This window comes from Physeter macrocephalus, chromosome 16, assembly GCF_002837175.3.
Source record: "Physeter macrocephalus isolate SW-GA chromosome 16, ASM283717v5, whole genome shotgun sequence".
Classification (NCBI taxonomy): Eukaryota; Metazoa; Chordata; class Mammalia; order Artiodactyla; family Physeteridae; genus Physeter; species Physeter macrocephalus.
The window spans coordinates 47,464,074-47,483,720 of NC_041229.1; the positions used below are offsets into that span (position 1 = coordinate 47,464,074).

Here is a 19,647-nt window from a genome sequence, read left to right on the forward strand (position 1 = left end):
AGTGTGACTTTGAATCTTTTTTTTTTTTTTTTTTTTTTTTTTTTTTTTGCGGTACGCGGGCCTCTCACTGCTGTGGCCTCTCCCCCTGCGGAGCATAGGCTCCGGATGCACAGGCTCAGCGGCCGTGGCTCACGGCTTTGCCCATTTTTTAACCAGATTGTTGTTTTCTGTTGAGTTGTTTGAGTGTCTTATATATTTTGGATATTAACCCTGTATATGATATACGATTTACAAATATTTTCTTTCATTCAGTAGGTTAGATTTTCATGTTGTTGATGATTTCCTTTGCTGTGGCTTTTTAGTTTGATGTAGTACCACCTGTTTATTTTTGCTTTTGTTGCCTTTGCTTTTTGTGTCAAATCCAAAGATCATTGCCAAAATCAATGTCAAGGAGCTTACCCCCTGTTTTCCCCTGGGAATTTTACAGTTTCAGGTTTTAAACTTTAGTCTTTAATCCATTTTGAATTAATTTTTGTGTATGGTGTAAGATAGGGGTCTAATTTCATTCTTTTGCATGTGGCTGTCCAGTTTTACCATTTACTGAAGAGACTATCCTTTCCCCATTGTATATTTTTGACTCCTTTGTTTTTTACTATTGCCATTTTGTTTGTTTTCCAGCTGTTTTGAAATTCTTTTGTTTTTTTTCTTCTTTATCTCTGCCTTTGTGATTTGATGATTTTCTGTAGTGCTATACTTAGATTTATTTCTCTTTGTCTTTTGTGTCTCTATTACAGGTTTTCGGTTTGTGGTTACCATGAGGCTTATATAAAGCGTATTTATAATAGTCTATTTTAAGCTGATAACAAGTTAAAACACATTCTAAAGCTCTATTTTTTACTCTACACCCCACATTTTGTTTTTGATATCGCGGTTTACATCTTTTTACTTTGTGTATCTATTAACAAATTATTGTAGTTATAGTTATTTTTACTGCTTTTGTTTCTTAACCTGCATACTAGGGTTATAAGTGATTTACACGCTACCATTACAAGAGAGTATTCTGAATTTGACTATATATTTATGTTTGCCAGTGAGATAAATACTTTCCTGTATTTTTTTTAAAAAACAGGAAAACTATATTTAGTACTTTTTTTTACATGTGTTATAGTTTTTTTGTTTTAGTGTGTTTGTTAAAATTTTTATTGGAGTATAGTTGATTTACAATGTTGTATTAGTTTCAGGTGTATAGCAAAGTGAATCAGTTATACCTATACATATATCCATTCTTTTTTAGATTCTTTTCCCATATAGTCCATTAGAGTACTCAATAGAGTTCCCTGTGCTATACAGTAGGTCCTTTTAGTTATCTATTTTATATATAGTAGTGTGTATATGTCAATCCCAATCTCCCAAGTTATCCCTCCCCTCCTTACCACCTGCTAACCATAAGTTTGTTTTCTATATCTGTAACTGTATTCCTGTTTTATAGATAAGTTCATTTGTATCCCTTTAAAGATTCCACATATAAGAATTATCAAATGATATTTGTCTTTCTCTGTCTGACTTACTTCACTCAGTATGACAATCTCTAGGTCCATCCATGTTGCTGCAAATGGCATTATTTCGTTCCTTTTCGTGGCTGAGTAATATTCCATTGTATATATGTACCACATCCTCTTTATCCATTCCTCTGTTGTTGGACATTTAGGTTGCTTCTATGTCCTGGCTATTGTAAATAGTGCTGCAATGAATACTGGGGTGCATGTATCTTTTTGAATTATGGTTTTCTCTGGATATATGCCTGGGAGTGGGATTGCTGTATCATATGGTAGCTCTATTTTTATTTTTTTAAGGAACCTCCATATTGTTCTCCATAGTGGGTGTACCAGTTTACATTCCCACCAACAGTGTAAAAGGGTTCCCTTTTCTCCACACCCTCTTCAGCATATATTGTTTGTAGATTTTTTGATGCTGGCCATTCTGACTGGTGTGAGGTGATACCTTATTGTAGTTTTGATTTGCATTTCTCTAATCATTAGTGATGTTGAGCATCCTTTCATGTGTTTGTCGGCAATCTGTGTATCTTCTTTGGAGAAATGTCTGTTTAGGTCTTCTGCCCATTTTTGGATTGGGTGGTTTGTTTTTTTGATATTGAGCTGCATGAGCTGTTTATATATTTTGGAGATTAATCCCATGTCGGTTGCTTCATTTGCAAATATTTTCTCCAGTTCTGTGGGTTGTCTTTTCATTTTGTTTATGGTTTCCTTTGCTGTGCAAAAACTTTTAAGTTTAATTTGGTCCCACATGTTTATTTTTGTCTTTACTTTCATTACTCTGGGGGTGGATCAAAAAAGATCTTGCTGCAATTTATGTCAAAGAGTGTTCTGCCTATGTTTCCCTCTAAGAGTTTTATAGTATCCGACCTTATAGTTAGGTCTTTAATCCATTTTGAGTTTATTTTTGTGTATGGTGTCAGGATTTCATGTATTTTCATGTTACTAATTAACATCCTTTTATTTCAACTTGAAAAAGTCCCTTTAACACTTTTTGTAAGGCCAGTTTAGTGGTGATGAACTCCTTTAGCTTTTGCTTATCTGGAAAACTCTTTCTCTATCCTTTAATTCCGAAGGACAACTTTGCTGGGTAATATATTCTTGGGGGGCAGTTTTTTTCTTTCAGAATTTTGAATAGATCATGCCAGACCCTTATGGCCTGCAAAGTTTGTGCTGAATATCTTCTGATAGTTATATGGGGGTTCTCTTGCACATAACAAGTTGTTTTCTCTTGCTGGTTTTAAGAATCTCTCCTTTTATTGAACTTTTCACAATTTAATTATGTGTCTTGTTGTGGGTCTCTTTGGATTCATATTGTTTGAAATTCTCTCTGGGCTTCCTGGTTCTGGATGTCTATTTCTTTCCCCAGTTAAGGGAAGTTTTCAGCCATTCTTTCTCTGAATAAACTTTCTGCCCCTTTCACTTTTTTCCTTTTGGGACCTCTGTAATGCATGTATTTGTCTACTTGATGGTGTCCCATAAATCTCTTAAACTATATTTATTCTTTTTGTTCTTTTTCTTTGCTCCTCTGATGGAATGAATTCCATTGCCCTGTCTTCAAGTGTGCTATTGATCCCCCGTATGGAATTTTTCAGCACAGTTATTATATTCCTCAGCTCTGTGATTTCTGTTTGGTACTTTCTTTATATTTTCCATCTCTTTGTTGGAATTCTTACTTTGTTCATGAATTGTTCTCCTGACCTTGGTAAGCATCTCTGTGCCATTATTTTGACTCTTTATCAGGTATATCACTTATCTTTGTTTTTTTAAGGTCTGTTTCTGGAGTTTTATCTTGTTCTTTTGTTTGGAACATATCTCTCTGTTTCTTTATTTTCCTTGACTTTCTGTATTAGTTTCTGTGCATTAGATAAACAGCCACCTCTCTCAGTCTTAATGGAGTGGTCTCATGTAGGAGATGAACCTTATCATTCAGCCTGGCCCCTAGCTCAAGACTGAGTTTCAAACCTTTGTGATTGTCCAAGCTGCCTTCTTTGTTCTTAGTGATTCCCAGTAGTTGAGAGTATGCCAAGAACTGTCAGTGTCCCCAAAGTGAGGATCTCAGCATCTAGATGCAGGCTGATTAGAATCTGTACCCTCTGGCAGGAGCTTTCAAAGTGTGCAAGTAGATCTCTTTCAGGGAAAGACTGGGAAATGGGCTTTTCTGTTTGCTCCCTTTGTACAGAGCCCTCGGGGGATAGTAGATTAAGAATTGTTTCTTTGTTTTCTGCAGCCCTGTGGGACCCACAAACAGAATCCCTGCTTTCCACCAGAGCCAGGAGATCAAAGGGTGTGTCTCTTGCAGCAGTGTAAAAGCCAGGGTGCCAGACATGTATACAAGCTCCTTGTAGGGAGATAATGGTATTTGAAGCTGACTACATGGTGTCTGCTCGCTTCCCAGGTCTCTGGCAAGGAGTATAGTCTGTCCCCAGATGCATACTAAATTATAAATCTGACCCTTAGGTAACAGTTTTTTAAGTATGCTAAAAGTTCTCTTTCAGAAAAGACTGGTAGGGACTTCCCTGGTGGTCCAGTGGTTAAGAATCCGTCTTGCAATCCAGGGGATGCTGGTTTGATCCCTGGTCAGAGAACTAAGATCCCACATACCGCGGGGCAACTAAGCCTGCGTACCAGAACTAGAGAGCCCACGTGCCGTGACTATAGAGCCCACGTGTTCCAGAGCCCACATGCCACAACTAGAGAGAAGCTCACGCACTGCAAGGAAGAGCCTGTGTGCCAAAATGAAAGATCCCACATGCCACAACTAAGACCCGACTCAGCCAAAAAATAAATACATGAATAAATATTTAAGAAAAAAAAAAAGACTGGTAAATGGGCATTTCGGTTTGCTTTTTCGGCGCTGAACTGTGGGGGAATAGCTGGTTAAGAAGTGTTTCTTTGTTTGCCACAGTCCTTTGGAGCCTGGAATTCAAGCCTCACCGGCCACAGAGTCAGGTGACTAAAGGGTGAGTCCTCTGGCAGCAGCTGCAAAAGCCAGGTTGCCATACATATGTGCACATTCCTTTCAAGGATACACTGGTGACCCATATCAATGTGACTTTTTTCTCATTCTCCCAATGTGTGGTAGTTGCTCAGCTAGTTTCTGGATTTGTTTCAGAGGGAATTGTTTTGTGTATAGCTATAGAGTCAATGTATCCATGGGAGGAGGTGAACTCAGGAGCCTCCTATGTTATCATCTTGGATTAAAATGCTTTTACCCATTTTAAAATTAGGTTTTCTGTCATCTTATTATTAAGTGTTAAGGGTTATTTTATATTTTGGATACACTTTTTTTTGTTTGTTTTTTTATCAAATATACTAATAGCAAATATTTTCTCCAATCTTTAGCTTGTCTTTCACTTTTAACATGGTGGTTTAAAATGGTTTATAGTTTTTATTGTGTAATTTATTGAATTTTTCTTTAAAGACTCATACATTTGGTATCATATCTAAACATTCTTTCCTAACCCCAAATGGTGAATATTTTCTTTCTCTCTTCCTTCCTTCCTCCCTCCCTCCCTTCCTTCTAGACATTTTATACTTACTTTTTTTAGCTTTTACATTTAGGTCTGTGATCCATTTTGTTTTGTTTTGGTTTTGGCTGTGCTATGTGGCTTGTGGCATCTTAGTTCCCTGAACAGGGATTGAACCTGGGGCCCCAGCAGTGACAGCGCTGAGTCTTAACCACTGGACCACCAAGGAATTCCCAGGTCCATGATCCATTTTGAGTTAAGTTTTGTGTGTTGTGTGAAGTAAGGCTCTAAGACTTTTTTCTTTTTCCTTATGGATTTCCAATAGTCTCAACTCCATTTGTTGAAAAGACTATCTTTTCCCCATTGAATTGCCTTGGCAACTTGTGGAATAGACAACAATTTTAGTTCCTGGAAGAATGAGACAATATTTTATGGTCTTTTCTAGACCTTGCAACTAATTTTGCAATTTAGATTTCAAAGGCTTTTTCATGTCCAAATTATGGTGTCTCTAGGAAGTACACAAGGTCTTTTCTAGACCTTGCAACTAATTTTGCAATTTAGATTTCAAAGGCTTTTTCATGTCCAAATTATGGTGTCTCTAGGAAGTACACAGAAAATCACAGCAACATGATTATTTAAATAACAACTATGTCAACTAGTTGGAAAAACTAGTTGTTATTTTTGATCTAGTAACAAGAATTTAGACTCTAAAATTCCAGTATTAAGATAATATTCTAAGAGAAAAGCAAACCTATTCATATTTAATCAAAGGAATATTTCTTTGAAGTTTGGAGCAATACAATTATACGAATATGTATACATTCACTTGACATGGTTCTTTGTCTTTCAGGCAGGTAATAACTCCTATGTGTACTTTTTAGATTTAGTTTCTAATATGTAAACTTGTGATATCATGTGCTACATTTGTGAGAACAGACCCATTTATTTCTTATATACTGGTTCTCTCATAGCTTGTGTTACTACTAACTCATAGTATCCTATCTGTTGAGGCTGATAAAAAACTTCTCCCCACAACCACACCAGAGATTTTTTTTTTAAAGATTTGAGATTTTGAGATTTGAGACACCTTGCTTTTTTGCTGGAGTTGGTTTTCTATACGAATATCAATTTCAGTGCTTAAAAACATTTTATATGATATTTACTTATTTAAAATAGTTTTCCCAAGTTTTGAGTTTCCAGTATGTAAAATTTGCTTTTCAGAATTTTTGCTTTTCAGTGAATTTAATCATCTAATAAAATGTATTTTAAAAATCTCTATATTAACATAACTATAAGAGAGAATGAACTTTATAGTGAAGCTTTGACTGAAGCTACTCATTTAAAGAAAATTCTGAAGTCTCTACTCTGATATTGTGAGGCTTTTTCTGTTATTTTGCTGTCATTCTGATTACCTGGTGCACATGGGTGGGCTTATAATATTTCTTGAGTTGTTAAATCTGATCAGCCGTCCAGGTCATCACATCTGCTACCACATCTGTGCTGTAGATTCATTTTACTTTTGATATTAGGTGTTGAGGCTGATAAAAAACTTAGGCTTTTGAATTTTAGAGAAACAATTCTTAGTAATAACATTAGTTATACAAAAGATAACATAAAACTATTCGTCTGAAGAAATGCTTTAAAGTCAAAAGGCCTGATGATGTATTTATAAAATTAAATTAATTTGCAAATGCTAAGAAGATTTCATGCAAGATAAAAACTAACTTGACTTTGTAAAGAACAATAATTTCAGACTGATGAAATATGCTCTTATGGTAGGTCTCAAAAGTTATAAATTATGAAGAAACTATAATATAATCTTGTTTAAAAGTAATTTTGGTCAATTACAGTGGTTTTCAAAATGAATTTTTCAGAGTCCTGGAGTCAGTGGGTGAGTGTGGACAGAGGTAGGAAAAATGCTAAACCAGTGAGATGCTAGGTTCTCCATCTAAATTTCAACTGGAATAGATCATCTTGGGTTTTACATGATGGAATTTCATGTAAATGTAATAGTAAATACACAGTGAAGAGACTTTTTGTACTTGATTCCCAGAACATTATATTAGATATCCATATAATACCCATTTCAGCAATATCTCAGTGTAAATCTTACCTTTAAGTGAACAACAAAGTGTTACAAAATTATTATGTGACAATTCATTATTATTAGTTTCAAGAATTGCTTGCTGGATGTTTTTGTTAGGTTATGTAAATAACTAATTTAGAATAATTTGAAGTTACTAATATTATAGATCTGTATACTTAAGAGTATAAGAATTCTCTGATGTAATTTAAAAATGCAGTCCTGGAATTGGCTTGCTAATGTCATATTTAGAATTTTGCTAAATATTTTTGCTAATGTTTATATGTGAGGTTAGACTATAATTTTATCTTCTCATACTGTTCTTGTCCAGTTTTTGTACCAAGTTTCCAGTGGCTTCATAAAGAATTAGGGAAGCTCTCATTTTCTGTTCTCTAGAACATTTTGTACAAAAAAAGGTGTTGTTAGTTCCCTGAAGGTGTGATAAAACTTGTTTGTGAAATCATCTGTCCATGGTGTCTTTATAGGTTGATTTTGTGACTTCTGCTTCAGTATATTAAAATGGTTATAGGTTTATTCAAGTTATGTATTTCTCTTTAGTTAAAGTAAATTATATTTTTCCAGGAAATTATCCCTTTTGTCTGTGTTTTCAAATTTATTGGCTTAAAGTAGTTCATACTGTTCTCTTATGATCTTAAAAATCTGCTTATAATTGAGTCTATTTCTTATTTCTAATAGTGTTTATTTTTTTCTCTCATTGCTTTTTATGATCAATATAGTCAGAAGTTTGACAACTTTACTATTCTTTTCAAAGACCCATTAATCTACTCTGTATTATTCTTTGCTTTATGTTTTATCAAATTTGATTCCCATATTTATTATTTCTTTTTTTCTGCTTTCTTTTGTTTAATCTATTGTTCTTAAAAAAAAAAACGAGTTAAAATCTTGGCTAATAGTTTTCTGTTTTTTCTTCTCTAATATGTGTATTTCAACTATAACTTTTCCTGTTAAGTACCACTTTATCTGCAACCCATATATTCATATGTGATGTTAATTGCTAGATATTTGATATATCTATTACAAAACAGAAATTTAAACAATGAACTATTTAACTGTGTAATTTTTATGTAATATAATTTTATGTAAAATATTAAGGTAATTTCTATGTTGATTTTTTTTTCTCTTTGATCTCCAATTTTATTGCTTTATGTTCTGCACACTAACTCTTGGTATTTAGTATTTGTTGAGAGGGATGTTTGTAACCTGTTACGTGGATAATTTTTGTGAATGTTTAATGTGTACATGAAAGGAATATTTTTCCTTAACATTGCCTTTTATATTTCACTTCTTTTTTGTATGTAGTTTCTTTCACATATCATTTATTGTCTTTCAGTCTATTAGTGTCAGTTTTTTAATCTGAAAATGTCTTTATTTTATTATTGAATGCAGTTTTAGCTGGAAATCCAAGTCCTTACTCAAAAGTCACCTTAGTAAGTCTTAACTTTAACCTATTTGAACTTGCAGCCTACTCTAACCTTGGCTCTGTCTCCCACTTTCCACCTATCTTGTCTTAATTTAAAAATAGCATTTATTATAGTTTAACATATTATGTATTTTGTATATTTTTAAGTTTATTATTTATCCTCAGGATATAAGCTCCATGAAGGCAGGGATTTTAAAATGTTACTTGATGTATTCCAACACCTAGAAGAGTGTCTGGCACATAAAAAGTATATGGGTAAAAAGTACTTAATAAACATTTATTGAATGAAAGAAAAAGTAAGCTTAGGTTCTGGGTTTATATTTGTTTAAATTTTTTACTTATAGATATTATTCTGTTCCTATCACCAGGATGTAGGCTCCATGAAGGCAGGAATTTTTTATTTGTTTTGTTCACTGCTGTTTGTTTTGTTCTAGGGCCTAGAACAGTGTCTGAAATTCAACAAATATTAGTGAATTAATGAAATAATAATTAGGTTACTCTCCATCTAATTGTGTTTCTGTTGCATTCAGTGTGTTTTTACTGTGAGTTTGTTTTTAGCATTTTCTTTTTGTCTTTAGTTATCTGCAGTTTCTCAGTGATGTATCCCAGTGATGTATCAGGAAAAAAAAGATTTATTTTAAAATTTTTGCATAGGATTCATTTGCTTCCTCAATCTGATCATGTTTTTCATTAATTACGGCAAATTCTTAGCTATTACCTATTCAGTATTTACTCTTTCTTATTCTCTCTTGAAGCTCCTATTTAAATAGACATATGATTGCCTTTTTCATTCAATCCTCCATGACTCTCATCCTCTCGTTTGTATTTTCTATTTCTTTATTGTGTTGCATTCTGGGTAATTTTCTCAAGTCCATCTTCCCATATAATATTTTTCTCTTCAGCTGTATCTAATCTGCTGATAATCCATACATTGAGATTTTAATATGTTGGTGATTATATTTTTTATTTATAGAAGTTCTGTTTTTTTAAAAAAACTGCTTATTTATCATGAGGTTCTTTCAGAATGTTTCCTTTTAAAGTATGTTTTTATTTCTTTTTTTTAACCTTTAAAAATAAATCCAAGAATATTTATTTTAAAATCTCAGATTGTTTTAGTTTCTAAAGGTTTTTTTTTTTTTTTTTTTTTTAGGTAAAAACTCTGTTTTACTCATTTGTTATGTCTAGTGATTCTCCATTATGGTGAATCAAGTCCGCATATGACTTGTAATCTTTATCAGGAGTTTGTTTTTCCATGAGAGTTACATGTGTTATAGAAATATCCCTAAAGATGAGTTTTATGTTTATTTTTGTTGGGTGCTCCAGGAGTCCTACTGTCTGAGGCTGGTTTTTAAAAGTTTCTTGGTTTGGGATTTTTGCCACTGATGGATGGTGCAGGATTGGAGTTTTGATTTCTCATGGGAGACTCCCCTTTTCCACTCACAGCATTCAGCAGTGGTAAACATTCTTGCCATTGCCTTGGCCTAGAAGGTTCAGGCTTTTAAAAAAAAAACCTATTTATAAATAGGAAACTTTCAGTTTCTAGTAAAGGGAGTTTCATTTCCAGATATTGCCTCGGTCCCTGCCTAAGCATGAAAATTGTGACCCCAAGCTTTAGGATTATATATATCTGGGTATGATTTTTGCTTTGACCACTGAAGTCACACCATCTCTGATTATTATTATGACTTGAGTTCCCTCTGTTTCTCTTATGTTGGGGATTTCCTCTTCTTCTTCTTCTTTTTTTTGTTTTTTAGCTTTGATATATACTTAATATTTGGGAGCTATATTTTATGCAGCATTCTGTATATGTTTGTAGTGGGATAAGATCTTCAGTTGCTCAATGTGGCACACTGTTACACTGGAAGTCTTGAATAGGAATACTCTAGTATTGAAACAAAAATTCAAAAATTAAATATAAATCTGAATTTGATGCTGTATTTCCCTACTATTACATGCAACATCAACACTAGTTTCAGCAAAACAATATCATCTGTCTCATAAAATTAATGTTATTAATTTGAATGTTAATGTTTTGTAGCTTTCTATATTTTTAACTTGTAGATTTGAGTATTTTTAATTATAAAGGAATTATATGCATAATATTTTGTCTAACTTTGTATGTACTTAGATTTCATTATAATATGAATATTTAAATCAACATTGGAAGTCCATCATAATTATTTTTCATAAAAAGGAACTCAAGTTTGAGAAACACTGAACTAATTATGACTGGAAAAAAATTACATTTAGAGTGACGGTACTACATTAAACTTGGGTTTTTGTCTTAACTCTTACTGCTAATTAGATATTCATATTGGCTCACCTTTTTGGGTAACATAGTGGCTTAGTCATTACTCTTCTCATATTTATATACCTAAAGCAAATTTGTCTTTAAGGTATACACTATTTAGTTTATATAGTATATCTAGTATTTACATTTATTTTACTAACTCAGCAATGTCCCACAGGAATGAGCACTGATTTTTCAGAATTATTTGGGAAAGTTATTCAAAACACAATGTCAGTTATACTTCACCCCCTCCAGACATACTGATAATGCTCTCAGGATTTTATCTTGAAACTAACAAGGAGCTACTGAAGATTTTAAGCAATATTATTGAACCAATTCTACTGTTACATTTTCCTTCTTGACTATAAGACACAATTGTTTCTGAAAAGTTTTTCTCAGGATACAGGTGATTTAACTTGTCTCTCCTCTTGTTTAGACATTTGGCATTCAATAATCTAATGCCCATCATGTCAGAGGATATGGCCTTGAATATGACAGGGAGTAGGATCTAGGGAAAGCATTTTTAGTGTTTACAGTAAAGAGGAGCCAACTTTGAACTTGGAAATTACCCAGAGCGGGCCTCTTATGATGCAGAATAGCAGGAATGGGATTTACCTAACCCAACCAGCCAGTTGCCATTCTTAGTAGGGAAGATTCCATACCAGTGTTTCAGCTTTGATCCAGTTCCACCTCTATGGGCCATCTAGCTGATCCACTTACATCCCTGTCCATGACTCTCAGGGACTTCTGGTGTTACTGCATTTGGTAGCATGCCAGACAAGTTGACAGAGCCTTAGAAGGTCAGAAGCGATAGTCAGTTGCTTCTGCCCTCTACCTCCAACCTAACCAGTACCCAAGAGACACTGTCAAGATTAACTTCATCATTGATAATCTCTATCTCATGGACAAGATACATGTTGGTGGTGGGGTGGACATGCTCACCAAAGATGGCAGTTTTTCCTCTGTACCATCTTTTTTTTTTTGGTAGTTTAGAATGGAAATGCTCTTTTTTCATATTTATAAAATTTACATTTTTATTGTGAAATATTCAGACACAGGAAAGCATAAAGAAGAGTTGATCATCTGTAGCTATGCCTAACAATATCACTTAGACATATTAACATTGATAGATATTCTTTCAAACATTTAAATCCACATATACACAAACACGTATGTACATATGTATCTGACTGATATATTTGACTATTTTCATTTCTTTTTAGATGCCTTTGGGCTGGGACTGACTTTTACTCTTTTTTTTTTTTTTTTTTGTTTTTGTGGTATGCGGGCCTCTCTCTGCTGTGGCCCCTCCCCTTGCGGAGCACAGGCTCCGGACGCGCAGGCACAGCGGCCATGGCTCACGGGCCCAGCCGCTCCGCGGCATGTGGGATCCTCCCAGACCGGGGCGCGAACCCGGTTCCCCTGCATCGGCAGGCGGACGCGCAACCACTGCGCCACCAGGGAAGCCCATGACTTTTACTCTTTAAAACATTAATTCAGTGTTGAAATTGTTTACTTTGACATTTTTGGCTATGAAATGTCATATCAAATGATTGTGCTATGACACAAAAAGGAAGAATAAAGAATCATAGAATTATAAAATTTAATATCTAAGAGACCTTTGAGAACTTTAAGTCCTACTTTAAAACCCAGAGCTGACAGACAGGTCAGCATTTTTTCCCCTGTCCATGTTGTCATATATTATGCAAATTTACAAAGGAAAAAAAAAGCTGTTATTGAAGATACGGGTATTTAAGAGATGAAGCCTCACTCATAAATTTCCTTTCCACGTAAACTAAAATTTCTCATTTTGTTCCATTATAACTTCAAAGGACCTTGCATAGTTTATTGACTAGTCATATACATAGGTATTATCCCATTTTTTTGCAACTTAATTTGTACACACAATTTTGTGCAGGTCTGTGGGGGAGTTCTTCAGCATAATGTATCTCCAGAAGATGGCTTAAAAGTGGAGGCAAGACCTCCTTTCTTTTGGTGTAATTCTTAGGTTGAACTCAGAAGTAAATTTAGAATTGTAACTAACATCTTGTTGAAGTTACCTAAAATGAGGAGGAAAGTAAGGAAAAAGAAATGAGAAGAAAGCACCAGCAGGACCAAAAAGTAGCTGTTGTTTTGAAAAGAATTTATTTCTCTTTTGCTGTAGGTTTACATGTGTGGGTGGGTTTTCACAGTTCTGAAGTTGTTGTAAATAAATTAGCTGTAGAGCAGTCACAGATTTTTTTTTTCTTAGTTTTCTAAATTACTTCAGGTATCAAGCTGAGAAGTCTGTGGGGCTTTTAGTAACAGCATACAGTTTCACATTATGAGTTTTTGAAAGCGGAGGCAGAAACAACCCAAATAATTCCATTTACATCTGAATTAAATTCTTTGGGCGTTTCTTGGATTTTATTAGCAATTCAGTAAGAAGTCTAGTATTAGGAGATATACTAATTATAAAAGAATGGGAAGGATAGAAGTAAAAGGGCACTGAATTCATAATGCAGAATTTCGCTGAAGTTATCACATTTTTGTGATTAGAGGGTGGTGGATAAAATTTTAATCCTTCAAAGTAATTTTCTGTGGATTCCAATGTGTGTATTTTTTACACTTACTCTACTAATTGTTCCATTGCAAATGTCAAATCAGTAGTAGTTTTGTAAGACATCTCAACGGATTTGAGGGACATTTTTTAAGTCATTTACCGACCCAATTTTCATAAAACCCGTTAGTATATATTATAATAATAGATATTTATTGAAGGTAAAACATATTTATAAACAATGATACCCATTAGCTCTATGACATCAGACAAATAAGTGACTTTTTTAGGGCCAGTTTCCTTACCTGTTAAACGAGGAAATGTTGTCGAATTCATGTTCATGTGCCTGATGCACATTGAGGCCAAACAACCTCAGTTTGGAGCAGAGAAAGGTTTATTGCAGGGCCAAGCAAGAACAGGTGGTTCATGCTCAAAAAACCAGAACTTCCAGATGGTTGTCAGGAAAGCATTTTTATAGGTAAAATTTGGGGTGAGGGCAGCAGGGTGTGTGACTTGCTTCTGATTGGTTGGCGGTGAGGTAACAGGGCAGTGCTCCAGGAATCTTGCGCTCAACCTGAAGTTACCATCCTCCATCTGGGTAGAGGCCTTCGTTCCTGCAAAAGAACTGAAAGATATTGTTATGTATATTCCTTGAGGAGGAACCAGGACCCTGCTTTATATTGTTTCTTGATTGCTTCTCCTTTGTTTCTGCATTTCCTTACTTCCCTGGATAGAAACTGTTTGAATCTGCTTTTTGGAACACAGGGAGGTCTAGGAAGCAGAAGGCTTTTTCCTACAAACAAGAAACAGGGGGGCACAGAAAGGCTTTTGTACCCAGGAGGGCCCCACAGGGTCCTACTCAGTTTCAGAAATTAGGCTAAATTATTTCTAATATTCTTTTTAATTCTAAGTTCTATGAGGTCATTAAAAATGAGAGAAATAATTCAATATGTGAATGAAAGTAATCCATTGTAATTTAAAGTTACCAGTTTATAGATACTAATTATATCACTTCTATTCAGATTAGTAGTGGTATCAATAATAATTTATCTTTCTGAATCTGATATGATTATTTCTTTGCTTTCTACCTTTCATAAGATAAAGTCAGAACTCCTCAAGATGGCACATTTGAGCAATTATAATTATAATATAGCCCCAACCTGTCTTTCTTGCTTTCTCTCTTAAAACCCCTGTACTACTGGCATATCAAACTCTTTTTTAAAATTTTATTTAATTAATTTTATTTATTTTTTGGCTGCATTGGGTCTTCGTTGCTGCACGTGGGCTTTCTCTAGTTGCGGCGATCAGGGTCTACTCTTTGTTGTGGTGCACGGGCTTCTCATTGCGGTGGCTTCTCTTGTTGGGGAGACACAAGCTCTAGGCGTACGGGCTTCAGTAGTTGCAGTACGTGGGCTCAGTAGTTGCAACACACAGGCCCTAGGGAGTGCAGGCTTCAGTAGTTGAGGCACGTGGGCTCAGTAATTGCAGTGTGTGTGCTCTAGGGCATGTGGGCTTCAGTAGTTGTGGCGTGCAGGCTCAATAGTTGTGGCTCGTGGGCTCTAGAGTGCAGGCTCAGGAATTGTAGTTTATGAACAATGTAGTTTATAAACAATGATACCCATTAGCTGTATGACATCGGACAAATAAGTGACTTTTTTAGGCCCAGTTTCCTTACCTGTTAAACGAGGAAATGTTTTCGAACACAAGTTCATGTGCCTGACGCACAGTGAGGCCAAACAGACCTCAGAGTTTGGAGCAGAGAAAGGTTTATTGCAGGGCTTAGTTGCTCCGCGGCATGTGTGATCTTCCTGGGCCAGGGATCGAACCTGCATTCCCTGCATTGGCAGGCAGATTCTAAACCACTGCGCCACCAGGGAAGTCCCTCAAACTCTTTTTTAATGATTATTTTTTGGGTAATAGCTTATCAAGATATAATTCACATACCATAAGATCCACCCTTTTAAAGTGTATAATTTGGTGGTTTTTAGTATATTCACAGAGGAGTAGAGCCATCATCACTAATTTCAGATTTTCATAACCCCTCAGAGAAATCCTGTGCCCATGAGCAGTCATTCCCTTTTCTCCTTCTGCCTAGTCCCTGGAAACTATTAATATACTTTCTGTCTCTATAGATTTACGTAAACTGAACAATTCATATAGTTGGAGTCATATAATATGTGGCCTTTTGTGACTGGCTTCTTTCACTTAAGATGATGTTTTCAAGGTTCACCCATGCTGTAACATGTATCAGTTTTTCATTCCTTTTTATGGCCAAATCGTATTTAGTAATAATAATAATAATAATAATAATAATAATTTATCACATACTATTTATCCACTTATCAGCTGATAGACATTTGGGTTGTTCCCACATTTAGGCTATTATGAATAATGCTGCTGTGAACATTCTTGTACAGATTTTTGTGGGAACATATGTTTTTATTTTCTTGGGTGTATACCTAGGAGTAGAATCGCTGGTTCCTAAGGTAAGTCTGTGTTTAACTTTTTGAGGAACTGTCAAACTATTTTCCAAAATGTTTTCACCATTTTATAATCCCACCAGCAATGAATGAGAGTTCCCATTTCTCCTCATTCAGACTTTTAAAATATGGATTAAAAAAATATCTTTTGGGCTTCCCTGGTGGCGCAGTGGTTGCGCGTCCGCCTGCCGATGCAGGGGAACCGGGTTCGCGCCCCGGTCTGGGAGGATCCCGCGTGCCGCGGAGCAGCTGGGCCCGTGGGCCATGGCCGCTGGGCCTGCGCGTCCGGAGCCTGTGCTCCGCAACGGGAGAGGCCGCAGCAGAGGAAGGCCCGCATACCAAAAAAAAAAAAAATGTTTTTATTCATGTGTTTACACAACACAAATTATTAAGAGCAAACCACTATGCACAGAGGTAAACATGAAGTAATGCCAGTGGTACTATAATGTTTATAGTACCTACAATGTCTGTGTGAAATGAAATTCATATTTTATGGCAAGACAAGAAAAATTTAAACTTAAAAAAAAATTTCTCTTTCCTTTGGCCTCCTCTCTCCCACCTACTGTGCATTGTTTATCTATATTATATCAAGCAAACCTCCCCCGTTGGCAGAAATATCTGCTCAGCCATGAAGAGCAACATTCTCCTAGCACCAATAAGACAACTCCTTAAAAGATAACATTCCTTCTTGATCTTTTAGGGGGCATCTAAAGATGACACTTAGATCTGGATTGTGTAAACTATCAATAATATGACATTTAATGTACAGCCCTCTGTCTCAAAAACCTTATATAACTGTGCCTTGACTTCTAACAGGTTCTTGGAGCTTTCTGAGTTGTTCTTCCCAGGTTATAATCCTCAAATTTGGCTAGAATAAAGTTTTCCCTTTCTTTCTTAGATGGACTGATTAATTTTTCATTGACATATAGAACGATCCTCTACCCTCACAAAAGTTAGCTAAACACTCCATGGAACCACACTGCGAAGCAGACAAAATAGTCCAAATTCCTTAGCATAGCCTGCAAAGCTCTCAATGATCTCCCCTTTCTCAACCATTTCTTTCCATGAGTCACAAGCTCTTTCTATCCTCTACTCAAAAGCAAGTGGAACCAAAGGCACACCCTAGCCAATTAAAAATAAAATCACAGTAAAGCAACTTTGGCATCTCTAAATTTGAGCCACATAGTTTCTTTTCATATATCCCAAGATAACCTGGTTATAAAACATATATTCTAAATAACAAAATGAATTGGTTTTTGTTTTGTGGAACTTTTAGCATAAGATAAAGTTGGGAAAAGGTGTGGGACATTAAAATGATGACTTTGGTTTTAGGATAATTTATTTGTAATCCTTTCTGACAGAAATTAATAACTGGGGCCAGTTATCTATTAAGGGTCCACTTTAATAGGGTCATTGGTATATAAAAGAATGCTTACATTTTTGCTCTCTAAATTGGGAGAGTCTTCTCTTCTGAAAGTGATATTCACAGACCAGGTTAAAAAGAAAGGGAATGAGGTATGACAGCACTGAATATTACTGTACTGGAAATAATGATCTGTTCTATCTGTAGACCATTCCTATGGGTATCAGTGGCTAGTTTATATATGGCACTCACGTACCTTAAGCCAATAACTGCTTCTGTTTATAGGTGGAGGAAAGAGATACAAAAGTAAATGAAAACATAATATTTCTGAATGAGAATTTCTACAAGGAGGCATAGAGAATACCAGCAGGTGATCTGTGACACAATCACTAAGCCTGGAGCCTGCCTGCTCCTCATGAGGAACAAAGTTTAGGGAAACTGTCCTGGAAAATCTTCTGAGAAACTGGTAGAGCTAGCTCCCACTAATTTTCTGCTTCTTTTTTTCTGGGTGTTTCAATCTCTGAATGAATTATAATACTGAAAAGATACACTAAACATTAATTTGCTTTTAAACTTGTGCTTTTATTTCATACTTAGGAGCACTTTTTCTTTCATATTCTGTATAATGTAGAGGACCATGTAAGTGAGAACCTAGAAAAGCTAGGGATTATGACATTCAAAAATCTTCCCTTATTGTATATAAATAATACCTCAATAAATTAAAATAACTTTTTTTCCCTTTGTATTGTGTCTCTACTTGAATAGCAGTGGGTGGTTAAATACCAGATTCTCTGGGTTGATTATCCCGGGTCTTTCAAAATTCTACCTTTGTGACCTTGGGAAAGTTGATAAATATTTCTGTTCCTTAGTTTATTTATCTATAAAATGGGTACCATATTAGCATCTTCCTAATAGGGTTATTGGGAGATTTAGCATAATTCATTCAAAGGTTGTTTAATATGTTATTGTTATCAACTCCAGGGTGAGGAATAAGTCTTTCTAATTTTATCTCTTACTATGTGTCTCACCCTACTCCTCTGACCCCATGAAACCTGATTCAGTCACAGGGTCACTTTATTGTGCTTCCATACTTTCACAGGTTCACACTTCCTCTTTTCTTCCTGTTGCATACAGTCTCATACCATGTTTTCTCCTCCCACTAGATCTTATGCCTCTAGGCTTCTCAGGTGTTTTCATTGCTCTCTAAAAACCCCTCTCATGTAACAATAATCATGGTCTACTTTTTTTTTGCCTTTGAGTCTAGCATTATTTCTTTATTGTCTGAAGAAGGAGGAAAAGAAAGAAAGGGAGGAGAAATAGGAAGAGGGTGGAGGATTTGAGAGAAAAAGATGAAAGGAGAGAAGTACTTGACTCAGTATACACTTAACAAATATTTTTGAATGAATAATAATTCTTATATGCATATAAACTTTTTGCACTTAGTTTCCTCATATTTAAAATGGATAATATTCTCTAACACGTATTGGTTTTGTGAAGATTAAATGAATTAATATCCAAAAATTAACATATAATCACAGTCTACTTTTGTTTGCTGTATTGAATTGTGAGCTTTTGGATGAGACGCTCTAATTTTTTCAGATGTGATTCATTTTTGAATGCCCTGGAGTGCTGGCACAAAGCAGATACTTAAAAAAAAATTGAGTTAAATATTGGCTTGGCTACTGAGGTTGCATAAATTGGGGGTGGCAATTCTTATTGTTTTCAGTTCCCCTTATTTGACGCAGTTTTGCCTTGTGATGATCCGCATGCTACAACACTTGAAAGAGCCTCTCCAACAGCAAGACTTAACCATGCTGCTTATTTTGGAATCCAGGATAATGGAATAATAGCATTATCATTGTTTTACAATCCTTGTTTTAAAATTTGGGTCAAAATTGGTATTTTTTATATTTATAAGAACCAAATGATTTTATACACTTGGCATTTTAAAATAATGGCACTAGTTTTTATAAAAGCTTTTAATGAGTAGTAAGGAAAGAGAAAAATATGAGAACATTTTATTCTAAGAGTTATTTTTATTATCATATTTTTTGAAAACCTGTCTAATTTTTAAAATTTATTTTATGTATGGTGAAAATAAGGGGAGAGCAAGAAGTCTCTGAAGATAAAGAAGTCCTGAGTTGTCCACAAGCCTTTTCCACTCAAGGGATCCAGTTCAGGAAATTGTAATACAACTAAGTCCAAGTGAATGGATTTAAAAATAGTAGTGTGTACGAGTTGTGTAATGCATAGAGGGACAAAGCAGTCTAACTTTGCTTCTAATGCATAGACTCAGGCAAATAGACTCAGGAAAGCAATCTTGGCTATGAACTGTTGAGGCTAAAAAAGGAAGTGTGAGAATGGTAGGTGAAACAAAGCAGAACTAAAGCAAACTTGGGTGCATTAGTACCTGGCGTATCCAATACTTTTTTAAAGAGAAGCAAACTTGTACTCTGCTAGCATGAGGAAAAAACCCTGTCTGGGCTAA

General features: G+C 35.1%; 1 protein-coding gene and 1 non-coding gene across 2 annotated transcripts in view; one reads left to right on the plus strand and one right to left on the minus strand.

The window, feature by feature from the left end:
- DLG2 (discs large MAGUK scaffold protein 2) overlaps window positions 1-19,647 on the plus strand; it is a 2,147,153-nt gene that overhangs the window by 48,008 nt on the left and 2,079,498 nt on the right. The gene's annotated exons all lie outside the window — the stretch shown is intronic.
- Window positions 5,120-5,192, minus strand: TRNAD-GUC (transfer RNA aspartic acid (anticodon GUC)). Its single transcript has one exon. It is a non-coding gene; the product is annotated as a tRNA-Asp (tRNA).